We start from the raw sequence: 12,956 nt of genomic DNA on the forward strand, positions 1-12,956 counted from the left end.
CTGCATCTGATGCTCTGAACAGGGTGAGGGTTGACATTTCACATTTAGTTCGTTAACAACTTTTCACAAGCCGACTCTGACTTTCAGGAAGTGAAATGACAATAGAATTTTTCTGAAGATCCACGATCTAGAAACAGAACCACTGTTCTTTTGACAGGTGCCATCTCAGTGGCATTACTGGAAAGTCTAGATTGCCTGACACGCTGGTAACCAATGACTAGGGGTCGGGTCCCAACGGATATCTGGGCTTAAGGGAGTTAAGTCGATGCTGAGAGATGGAAAAGGAGAAGAGGACCTAAAAATGAGTGTGTTTTGCCATATCACAAGGCTTTTGTGCCAAGGTGGCCAAGTGTGTCAAAGTCAGGGAATCCCTCCTCCTGGGAGCGAAGAGGAACTCTCTCAGAACTAGAAGGGAAAGGTGTTTTCCCCACATCAGTCCAGCTCCGGAGACATTCTATTAGTGACATAAGCCCCTTCCCCCAAAAACAACAATGAAGTGTTCTGTGTGCTAACGACATAGCTTAAAAAAAAAAAAAAAAGGGGAAAACAAAATTCTGCATTTTTATAAAGCTTGATAAAAAATAGTATTTCAAACCGTACAGTTACCAGAAGTACACAGTTATCAAAAATGCACGCGCTTCACTTGGCCTCTCCAGCACCTTCAGCTTTCTGTGCTTGGTCTGTTTTGGCATCTCCAGTTTCTGCAAGGTTATTCTCCTTCTTGCCAGAATCAGCTTTTCCCCTTTTCCCTCTCGATACCTTCTCTCCCTTCTTTGCAGGGGCCTTTTCAGGCTTGGACTTTGGACTTTGGACTTTGGTTCTGGAGGAGCAGGTTTAGCAGATAACCTTGCGCATCTTCTCTGTGGTTCGTCCTTCACCTTGGCTTTATCTCCTTTAGCATCCCCTTCAGACTTTCTCTTCGACATGGAGGCGGCGGCGGCGGCGGCGGCGAGGGCGGCGGGACGTAGGCGCCGGGTGCGGGATGCAGGGGCGCGCGGGCTTCGGTGGGTCAGCGGGTCGTTCTCGTCTCTTCTTCTTCACACTGCTCGGGCTCCGGGGAGTTTATAAAGTGAAACTTTTCACATGACAATCTGTAAAACTGGGTTCTAATCCTGGCTGTCTTGTTAAATTGCAATGTGGCCTTGAACAAGTCGCTTGGATAAGCAGCCAAAAAGGAGGAAGGGGTCTCCTATGGAAGGTTCCTGGTTTTTGTTTGTTTGTTTGTTTGTTTTTTTCATAGTTGTTCAATTTCTTTAGTTTTCTCAACTGTAAAAAGGAGGACATAACATTATTTACCTTGGGTTTGCTGTAAGGAAATTGCTTGTCACATAATAACAACTCAAAAGTTAACTTGTTAGATTGTATTATTATTATTATCATTATTAATATTGATGCCACAATGATACAGAACTATAATTCAGTGTAATAGACATACTATTTTTCCCCACACAACCAAGAAACAACTGGCCTCATTCATTCATTTAGATAAGTAATTGTTGCTACCCACAAGGGTCCAGGTACTGCACTAAACTTGGGACACAGGATTGGATACTACCGGGTCTCTGACCTTAAAAGACTGATATCCCAGTGGCTGGTGCGGTGACTCAAGCCTGTAATCCCAGCACATTGGGAGGCTGAGGCGGGAAGATACCTGAGGTTGGGAGTTTGAGATCAGCCTGGCTAACATGGTGAAACCCAGTCTCTACCAAAAATACAAAAATTAGCTGGGCATGGTGGCGGGTGCCTGTAATTCCAGCTACTTGGGAGGCTGAGGCCAGAGCATTGCTTGAACCAGGGAGGCGGAGGTTGCAGTGAGCCGAAATCGCACTATCCCACTCCAGCCTGGGTGACACAGTGAGACTCTGTCTCAAAAAAAAAGAAAGAAAGAGAGAGAGAGAGAGGGAGAGAGAAAGAAAGAAAGATTATATCCTCCTTGTCAAAAAATATATAGCTAAATATTGAAGCCGCTACTTTTTCTAAAGAAAGCCACAAGTGTTTGCTGAAAAGCCATTTCACCCACTTCCACAAAGATGATAATAGCTTCTATTAAATAGTTCATCTCTCTTCTTGAGTAGTGTGGCATACATATATTAGACAATATTGTATTTTTGGATAACTCATTGCTGTATAAGTAGCTTAGATAAAATGAGCTAAGAGGGTTCAATTAAGTTCTCATTCTGATGGCACTCACTATCTTTGACTTTTATAAAGGTTTATAATCCTTGTTGCTGTAATTTTAAAGACTTAATAAAAATAGTGTTAATAGCCTTTTCATCATTTAAACAGTCTTCCTTTGAGAATTCCGTTATTGCTTTTGATAAATTCCTTCTAGAAAGCATATGAGGAATGGGAAATGATTAGATTATCATGAACATGTATAATATCAATGTTTCTTTTGTTAAAAATAGCACTAAGAATATTCAAAGATGTCATGCTTATTGTTCTATAAACTAAAACTTAACATTTTCTACTAAGTTGAATAAGAATATAGACTGAACATACTTCCTTTTCTTATCAGCTCTCTCCTCCTCAAGTGTGAATTGAAGAAATTTCACTAGGGGAGAAAAAAATAGATCTTACCTACACAGAAGTCAAATAATAAGTTTAAAAAATATTTGTAAAACATACGAAAAATAAAATCTAAAAAATACCTAGTTGAAAACTAATTCAGATTTCATGAAACAACATTAATAACAATAACAGATAATGAACAAAATATATTAACAAAATCAAAATGGCTAGCACATTAAAAACATTACCACTAGTTATTTAAGAAATACAGATTAAAGTGAAATCAATTTTTCTATAAAATTAGTATAATTTTTTTTTATAATCCATAGGTTCACAGAGGTAAGTAGAGATTTAAAAATAGCAATATGTAACATTGATAAGGGTGTGATGATACCCTTATTCAATGCAGCCGTGTTTATAAATGATAATTTTTTGAAAGTTTTAGCAATAAAGCATCAGTCTTATTTATTTATCGATTTATTTATTTATTTATGTTTTTGAGTCAGGACCTTGCTGTGTTGCCCAGGCTGCTCTTGAACTCCTGGGGTCCAATGATCTTCCTGCTTCGGTCTCCCAAAGTGCTGGGATTACAGGCGTGAGCCACTGTGCCCAGCCAAGCATCAGTCTTAAACCCACATACACTCTTTATCAATCTAGTCTCTGAGGGATGCACATGATAGAAACCTCAACTCCAAACCAGCTTAGGCAAAACAGGGAATTATTTCTTGTGCATTATATCAGGATAGATTCTGTTACTGAAATTATATTGTTAGGAATCTGCCCCTTTTCTTTTCTTTTTTTTTTTTTTTTTTTTTTTTTTTTTTTTTTTTTTTTTTTTTTTTTTTTTTTGAGACAGTCTTTCTCTGTAGCTCACACTGGAGTGCTGTGGCACGATCTCGGCTCACTGCAAGCTCCGCGTTCTGGGTTCACGCCGTTCTCCTGCCTCAGCTTCCCGAGTAGATGGGACTACAGGTGCCCGCCACTGCACCCGGCTAATTTTGTGTATTTTTAGTAGAGACGGAGTTTCACCTTGTTAGCCAGGATGGTCTGGATCTCCTGACCTCGTGATCCGCCCACCTCGGCCTCCTAAAGTGCTGGGATTGCAGGCATGAGCCAACGCGCCCATCGAATCTGCCCCTTTTCATCTCTAGTTTCCACCTCTCCTCTGTGTTAGCTTCATACCAAGGCAAGCTCTCTCAGTGATTGCTAGAAAGTTGGACTGGTGAACCCAAAATATCGGAGACAGCTCTCAACCAATGTAGAAAGTTTATTTTGCCGAGGTTAAGGAGGTCCTGAGGGTCATGTTCCCAAGGTGGTGGTGGGGGAGACTGCCAGGTCATAGGTAGATAAGAGACAAAAGGTTGCATTCTTTTGAGTCTTTGATGAGCCGTTTACTGAATACACAATTTATTCTGGCTCAGTGAGTCTGTATTTTTACATAAACAGTAGGGCAGAGGAGGCAATCAGATATGCATTTGTCTCAGGTGAGCAGAGGGAGGATTTTCTGTCCTGCACCTGTGAAGATATGTGGTGGGGGATGCAGGGGTTGGGATGGAGTGAAATTCAACACAACTGATTCAGGGTAAATATTTTGAGGTCACTAGAAATTTCCTTGTGGGCAAATTGTGAGGGAGGTATGTAGCTCTTTTATCTTTGTACTTATCTTATTTAGGAATTAAAATGGGAAGCAGATTTGCCTGATTGTGGTTCCCAGCTTGACTTTTCCCTTGGTTTAGTGATTTCAGGGTCCCAAGATTTATTTTCCTTTCACAGGCTGATATCAGATAGCCAACCCTAATGAAAGGGAATGGCTTTTCCACAGTAGTTCCTAGAAAAGCCCAAGAGTGAGCCTCGTTGCCTGAGTTAGGTCTCATATTCAGTCCCAAACCAGTCACTGCAGGGAGGAGGGTAGAATGCCCTGACTGCCCACGCTGGGGTCCTGCACCAGCCTTGAAGGCAGGGACGGAGTCAGCTTTATCCAAGCTCCTCGAGATACAGTGTGATTCTCCAAAGTAAGATGTTACCACCAAAAGAAGGGGAAATGGAAGTGAGTCAGGAAAAATCAACAGATGCTCACTGCACAGTTTCATCCTTAAATAACACTCCTGTAAATCAATATTAAGAAATAATAAATGCAAAGATTAACATCCAAATGTTTAATATAGCTTTGGTTATAATACTTAAAAAAAAAGGAACAAAACCCCAAAACCTTGAATAATACTGTTGTTTGACAATAGGCAAATTGTAAATTAAGAAGTACAAAATGTATTAGGGAGCCATAAAATTATGTTTCAAATACCCTTTAGTGCTTATGAGGAAAGTATACTTTATGATATAAAGTCATAAAGGCAGAATGTCATATATACAGTAAGAGCTCACCTATGTAAAAAAAAGTGCAGAAAACAAACCTAGGAAAATCTATTAAAATAATAATTAGTTCTAAGAACTGTTGGACTTATTCATAAAACATGGTTTTTTATGGAGTGTTATTTAATGGCAAGAATTTTTATTCTGAATATTATTTCTTTATAATTTCCATACGTTTACATATTTTACAATAAGAAACCGAGAGGTGCATTTAACTAGAAATTCTAATAACTTCACTTAAATTATTATGATATTCCAAACATCATTTTAAGGTGCTTTCGGGTACGCTGTCTCATTTAATGTCTCCCATAGTCAGTTGTCAGTTTGATTTGCTCCATGAGGGGTATTGCTCTTCTATCGGAGCCATAAATAAAAGCTGTTGATTGACACAGTGATTCATTTGTTCATTCATCCAACTACCTAGGAATTGTTGGAGGGATTAAAAAATAACCCCTAAAGGAATTTGCTAAAATTAGGAAGGTAAGAAAGCTTTTAAATTATCTTGGGTCAGTGAACAGGTTTTTGCAGTGATTAGAATATGTTAATTATTCTTTGTTTTAAGTAAATGAAGAGCTAAATGAATGTCAGCAATTCTGTCAATGTCACTGTGTGTGAAGAGGTTATGCTTGTGATAGCATTCTATTGCAATCATAAAAATCATTTAGGAGTGTTTTTTCTGCAAGATTTCAGAAATGTATCCTATGATTAATTTTTAAATATATTATGAATGTCAAATATAATACTTACATACTAAATATATTCGGAGTTAATTAATTTTCTACACATTCACTTATGAATAATTTGTATTCTATCTGCTGGTTGAGGTGGAATTTCTGGTCAAAGGGTATTTGTGACTGCTGCTCCCTGAAACTTCAGCTTCATGAGAGGAAGTAGTGCCTCCAAGCCTCAGAGACAACTGTGGCCAACTCCCACAAAAAAAGAGGGATAGCAGAGATTTTCTGGTCAAGAGTCTATTAGGAGAGAATGTAGAATGACCCTCAAGGCAAGCTGGAGGCAGTGATCTTGGCTATATAAGGCTAACTGGATCGGTTAGCCTTAAGGCCAGCTGGAGGCAGTGATCTTGGCTATATAAGGCTAACTGGATCAGTATTAGGGTGACGGTCAAGGGAGCCAACACCAACATACATAAGAAACTTTCTTTCCTTTTTATTATGACCTAGAATTTTTATTACATATTTACTGAAATTTGGCCAAACATAGTAGCTCATGCCCCTCTGTAACCCCACCACTTGGGAGGCCGAGGTGGGAGGATCACTTGAGGCCAGGAGTTCAAGACCAGTCTGGGCAAAATAGCAGGATCAAAAAACAAAAAACCAAAAATTAGCTGGACACGGTGGCACACTCCTATAATCTCAGCTACTCGGGATGCTGAGGCTGGAGGATCACTTGAGCCCAGGAATCTGAGGCTGCAGTGACTTATGATCATGCCAATGCACTCCAACCTGGTCAATGGAGCAAGTCTCTGTCACTAAAAAGAAAAAATAAGTAAATAAATGAAATAATTTGTATGGATTTAAATACTAATTTTTATTATTTATCAGTCCTGGGCATGTACAAAAAGAAAAATACAAGCAGAATACATAGATTAAAATATTACTTAAAACTTTCTCACATTTGAAGTCTAATTCTTTTGAGAGACTCTGAGTTATTGATACCCTAGTTTTTCCTTATAATAATATAATCCTTTGTGTAATGAAGAGTATTAGTGATGTGGTATATTTTCAGCTCAATTGTGAAATATATACATAAAAAAAGAGTATGTAACATATCAGTACAGTTGAACAAATAGTTAAATATAAACCCATATATCAAGAGAATATTATGAGCACCTCAGAGCCCATGATTTCCTTCCTTCCTTCCTTCCTTCCTTCCTTCCTTCCTTCCTTCCTTCCTTCCTTTCTTTCCTTCCTTCCTTCGAGATGAAGTCTCACTCTGTCACCCAGGCTGGAGTACAGTGGCACGATCTTGGCTCACTGCAACCTCTGCCTCCCAGGTTCAAGCAATTCTCCTGCCTCAGCCTCCTGAGTAGCTGGGATTACAGGCATGCACCACCATGCCTGGCTCATTTTTTTATTTTTCGTAGACACGGGATTTCACTATGTTGTCCAGGCTGGTCTCGAACTCCTGACTTCAAGTGATCCACCCGCTTTGGCCTCCCAAAGTGCTGGGACTACAGGCATGAGCCACCACTCCTGGCCCCGTAATACCCTATCTTTTCCCTTTATAATAACTACAGTCTGTTTTTATAATTATTTCTTTGCTTTTTTTCTATAGTTTTATCAAATATATTTGCATCTAAAAACAAAGATTTGTCTCTGTTCCCTACCTTTCCCTTTCTGTGTCACAGTGGGCTCTGAATTAGAAAAGTACCTGTGCCTCATCCCATGACAGGTAGATAATGTTGAATGCAGTCATAAAGTCAAGCCCATCCAGAGTTGGTGGGGGATTCCTACCAGGAATGACTCCTACCATCAATGACTCCTACTAGGTCATTGATGTATGTAATGGGTTCTTCCCAGACTTGAAACCAGGAGCTAGTCAATCCATTCAATCTCCTGGTTAGCAGTCAGAGCTATAAAGTCATGTAGGCCACTAATGTGACCTCTGATGGGGTTGTCAATAGTAACCACTGAAGCCTTTTTTTTTTTTTTTTTTTCGGTACAGAGATACAGCCAGTTTTGTGCTGCAGTGGCTTAGGGTAGTTTTTGAGCAGGTCAGAGGAGAGGCAATGCTGGCTTCTTCTTTTCCCTACATAATGCAAAGCAAGAAGGTGATAGATGCTACCTGTCTCTAGGACCAGAGCTTATTGTGTCCAGATAACTTAATACTCATTATATCTGCCATTCATTGAATTCCAAATACTGTTCTTAATGATTCATGCACAATAATTTACCTAGCACCTCACTAAACCATACAGGGTAGTTACTGTTATACAGATGAAAATACATATATTTTTTAACAAATGAAGGAACTAATGCCTTCATAATTACTTGCCCAGGATTCCACAGCTAATAAATGTACTTGAATTTATGCTTTGAACCCCAATGTGGCTTCTAGAATTCTGAAGGTACGCAGACAAGTTATACTTGGTAGTAGCAGGTTTTCATTTCTGTCTTTACAAAAAATGCATGATTTTATACTGTACCTGAAAAAATTTCTTTAAAAGCTGACCTCATGTATTTTCTTAAAAGTTTTATTGTGTAGGCGGGGCGCGGTGGCTCACACCTGTAATTCTAGGACTTTGGGAGGCCAAGGAGGGGGGATCGCCTGAGGGCAGGAGTTCAAGACAAGCCTGGCCAACAAGGCAAAACCCTGTTTCCACTAAAAATACAAAAATTAGCTGGGCGTGGTGGCACACATCTGTAATCATCTGTAATCCCAGCTACTCGTAAGGCTGAGGCAGGAGAATTGCTTGAACCTGGGAGGCAGAGGTTGCAGTGAGCTGAGATCGTGCCACTGCACTCCAGCCTGGGCAACAATACTGAGATTTCGTCTCAAAAAAAAAAAAAAAAAAAAGTTCTATTGTGTCTCCAACAGATTTTTGTTCTTGGAAGCTGAGGAGATAGAAGATAGCCTATTGAATACAGTACTCCAATCCCCATGCCACCCTCTACATATTTATAGTAGGGATTGGGGAATTCTGTCCTTTAAGCTGCATTTGCAATGCTTACCAATAGAGGGAGGGATCAGACTGTGGAGAAGAGCAGTAAAAACCAGGCTAAGGAACTCCTTGGTTACTTCATGATCTTCTTTGGCAACTGGAAGTAGATTGAGCATGAACCCCGTGAACTCTTTGTTAATGAAAGCAGACATCTTCTTGTTATCTGGAAGAGAGGAGTTTGCAACCCCAGTGAGGGGAAGTGTCAGTTTGTAGGGACTTGAAGTGAAAAAGCCTAACTTGCTTAGTGTTCTATAGCCAAGTTTCTCTTTTTCTGTTTTTGTTTTTTGAGACAGGGTCTCACTCTGTTGCCCAAGCTGAAATGTAGTGGCATGATGACAGCTTACTGCAGCCTCAACATCCTGGGATCAAATGATCCTCCTACCTTAGCCTCCTAAGTAGCTAGGACCAGAGGCCTGTGCCACCTCACCCAGCTACTTTAAAAATGTTTCATAGACAGGGTTTCTCTATGTTGTCCATGCTGGTCTTGAACTCCTAGGCTTAAGCAATACTTCCACCTTGGCCTCCCAAAGTTGTGAGATTGTAGGTATGAACTGCAGTGCCTGGCTGAGCCAGGTTACTGAACTTCAGCACTATTGGCTTTTTAGACCAAATAATCCCTTGTTCTTAGGGGCCGTCTTGTGCATTTTAATGTGTTTAGCAACATCCCTGGCCTTTCCCAACTAAACATCAGTAGCACCCTCCTTCCTGCCCCAGCTGTGACCATCAAAAACATTTCCGGGCTTTGCTAAATGTCCTCAGGGGAGCAAAATTACCACTGATTGAAAACCACTATCCTAGAGATCTGAGATCTCCTGAAGACCTAGAAGATAAGCAAAGATATTCTCTTCCTGGTGACTGGGGAATCTAGGGCTCTTATTGTTCTGGGATTCCACAATTCAAAGGTATGCATGCAATGAATGGAGTTAGGCACAGTCCATAAACGTATGAACAAAGGTCATAAAAGTATGAACAAAGGGCAACCATTATCTTAACACCAGGAGGAGTGATAAAAGCAGCAGCAGCTTGAAACTTTACGAGTGGGGAGAGAAGAATGGAAACTGGATCAAAAGGGAGGAAGCAGAGATGATCTCTGACAAGATGGGGTGATCAGGCTCAAGAAGCAAAGCCCCCCACAAGGGAAGAACTCTTATATCTGTATGGATGGGAAGAAGCTGTGAAATTACTTTAGCTGATTCAAACACTTCTCTCTCAACTTTCATCTTCCAGTGTTTACTGTCTCACTTACTAGTTTTGTTGCCCCTTAGCCACTCATTTTAGAAACCCTGGAGTCATTTTTTTTTATAGTGACTCTCTTCAGAAAGGAAGGGATTTTTTTTAAGACGGAATTTCGCTCCTATGGCCTAGGCTCTGGAGTGCAATGGCTGGATAGCTCACCACAACCTCCAGCTTTCAGGTTCAAGCGATTCTCCTGCCTCAGCCTCCCGAGTAGCTGAGATTACAGGCATGCGCCACCATGCCTGGCTAATTTTTGTATTTCTATTTATTTTTATTTTTATTTTATTTTGTTATTTTTTTTGAGACAGAGTTTCACTCTTGTTGCCTAGGCTGTAGTGCAATGGCACGATCTGGGCTCACTGCAATCTATGCCTCCCAGGTTCAAGCAATTCTCCTGCCTCAGCCTCCCCAGTAGCTGGGATTATAGGCATGTGCCACCATGCCTGACCAATTTTGTATTTTTAGTAAAGACAGGGTTTCTGCATGTTGGTCAGGCTGGACTCGGACTCCCGCCCTCAGGTGATCTGCCTGCCTTGGCCTCACAAAGTGCTGGGATTACAGGTGGGAGCCCCCGTGCCCGGTCATTTTTGTATTTTTAGTAGAGACTGGGTTTCACCATGTTGACCGGGCTGGTCTCAAACTCCCAACCTCAGGTGATCCACTCGCCTTGCCCTCCCAAAGTGCTAGGATTACAGGCATGAGCCACCACGCCCAGCCTAAAGGAAGGGATTTAAATATGAATTTTCTTGTCTAATAGGAACTTCCATGCCCATAATGGAACCTAGGTTACTTTGAGGATTGTAAGGAACATTTTTCGTTGCATGTTCCAGCAGACTGGCAACAACTTCTTTCCTTGCAAGCATGCTGGCTACCACAACCTAAAATATGTTTAATCAAGAGAGAAGACTCAAACTAATCCTAGATATGAGGAAAACAAACAAACAAACAAACTAATAATATACAACTTGTAAAGCACATGGATTCACAGACCCATATATTTTGTAATGCTATGCAGAGTCTCTGATACTGCCAGGAACTCTGTATTTGGTAAAGGTAATAGTCGTGAGTCCAGGGTCTTAACACCAACAGGTAGGTCACTGGTTAGTGTTCCTGATAGGCTCAGATCCACCCTTTAATGCAGCTGGGACTCAGTCTAAGTTATCCCTTCACATCTCCAGAGGCCGTTTGCAGAAAGGATAGTATATGGATCCATCTCACCTGTGATGGTTAATAGTGAATTTCAACTTGTTTGGATTAAAGGATGCAAAGTATTGTTCCTAGGCGTGTCTGTGAGGGTGCTTCTCTGTAGGCTGAGAAAGGCAGACCCACCTTCAATTTGGGTGGGCACAATCTAATCAGCTGCCAACACAGCCAGAATAAAAGCAGGCAGAAGAACGTGGAAAGATTAGATTGGTTTAGTCTTCCGGCTTACATCTTTCTCCCATGTTGGATGCTTCCTACCCTCCAATATTAGACTCCAAGTTCTTCACTTTGGGATTTGGACTGCCTTCCTTGCTCCTCGGCTTGCAGATGGCCTATTGTGGGACCTCACCTTGTTATTGTGTGAGTCAATACTCCTTAATAAACTCCCCTTTATATATACATCTATTCTATTAGTTCCTCCCCTCTAGAGAATCCTGATACACCACCCAGTGATCAGCTCTTTTGTTAAAATATGGCTTCTAATACTAAATCACTAAAAACCATTAGATTATCACATTCAAGGGCATCTGGCTTAAACATTGTTGCACTGTTTACTGGAGTGGGCCATAATAAGCAGGACTCAATAAATGTTAATTAACTGAGTGCATGGATAATTAAATGAGTAAATGCATGGCTACACTCAGAGCTTAGAATAGTCTAATATTAACATTTGTCCTCAAACGTGGAAACACTTCTACTTTTTCTAAGCATTTGCTCTAGAATCCAAGGACATTTTAATTAGAGGATGGCATGGTCTTCTGCTGAGATTCTTTTTATCAACTGAAGCACCCATTCTGCAAAGACTCTTGCATGTTAGCTAGTAACAACTCAAAGTTTTCCCTCTCTCTTTACAGAGAATTTCCCTAGGTCACATAGCAGCCAGGAGCTACCTCCTCTACCTTGAAAGCTACACTGCCTTAACCTTGGCCAATGGCTGACTGGTGTGGGAATCCAAAAGTCCTCCTCCTTGCCTCAAGGCGACTCAAATCTGTGTTGTAATTCACGTTCCAGATCTTCTCCAGTGAAACAAACTAAAGCTGCTGTTCAGCTGACACCACACTCTTTCTAAGCTTTATTTTCTCCTGCTTTATTCCTCTTCCTTCACTCCTCTTCTTCTGAAAAGACCCTCCAATGAAACATTTGAACAAGGCTGTGGACACATGAGGGAATCTTCTAAGTTGAGTGCTATGCAGGCAAGTAAAAAAAAAATGCCTTAAGCTTTCAACATCCATGAAATATCATTTTACATACATTTTAAGAACAATGTGATTGTTAAAGATAATTATTACTGAGATCTCTGTATTTTACAAAATCAACTCTCTATAAATGTACTAAACTAACTACTGAGTACTATGCTCAGTACCTTGGTGACAGGATCATTCATACTCCAAACCTCAGCATCACACAATATACCCAGGTATAATCTTAGAGGGTACACAAATCTGCACGTGTATCCTCTAAGTCTAAATAAAATAAAAGTTGAAAAAAATGTACTGGGTTTTCTCGCTGGGGTTAAGTGAGTTAGTAAGACAAGCTCCCTTCTTGTCTGGGCACGGTGACTCACGCCTATAATCCCAGCACTTTGGGAGGCCGAGACGAGTAGATCATCTCAGGTCAGGAGTTCAAGACCAGCCTGGTCAACATGGTGAAACCTTATCTTTACTGAAAATACAAAAATTACCTGGGCATGGTGTCACATGCCTGTAATCCCAGCTACTAGCAAGACTGAGGCAGGAGAATCACTTGAACCTGGAAGGCAGAGGTTGCACTGAGCCACGATCCTGCCACTGCACTCTAGGCTGGGTGACACAGTGAGACTCTGCCTCAAAAAAAAAAAAAAAAAAAAAAAAAAAAAAAAAAAAAAAAAGAAAAAAAGACCCCTTCTTCAAAGAGGTTAGGAGGGGATTCAGGCAAGTAAACAATGGGGCTGTGCTAGTGTGGTAACCGAGCTGTGGAG

General features: G+C 40.7%; 1 pseudogene; it reads right to left on the minus strand.

Annotated features, from left to right (window-relative positions):
• Positions 1-602: 602 nt before the first annotated feature.
• LOC105546256 lies at positions 603-7,371 on the minus strand (annotated as a pseudogene).
• Positions 7,372-12,956: the final 5,585 nt, after the last annotated feature.

The sequence above is a fragment of the Mandrillus leucophaeus genome, unplaced genomic scaffold (assembly GCF_000951045.1).
Source record: "Mandrillus leucophaeus isolate KB7577 unplaced genomic scaffold, Mleu.le_1.0 Scaffold351, whole genome shotgun sequence".
NCBI lineage: Eukaryota > Metazoa > Chordata > Mammalia > Primates > Cercopithecidae > Mandrillus > Mandrillus leucophaeus.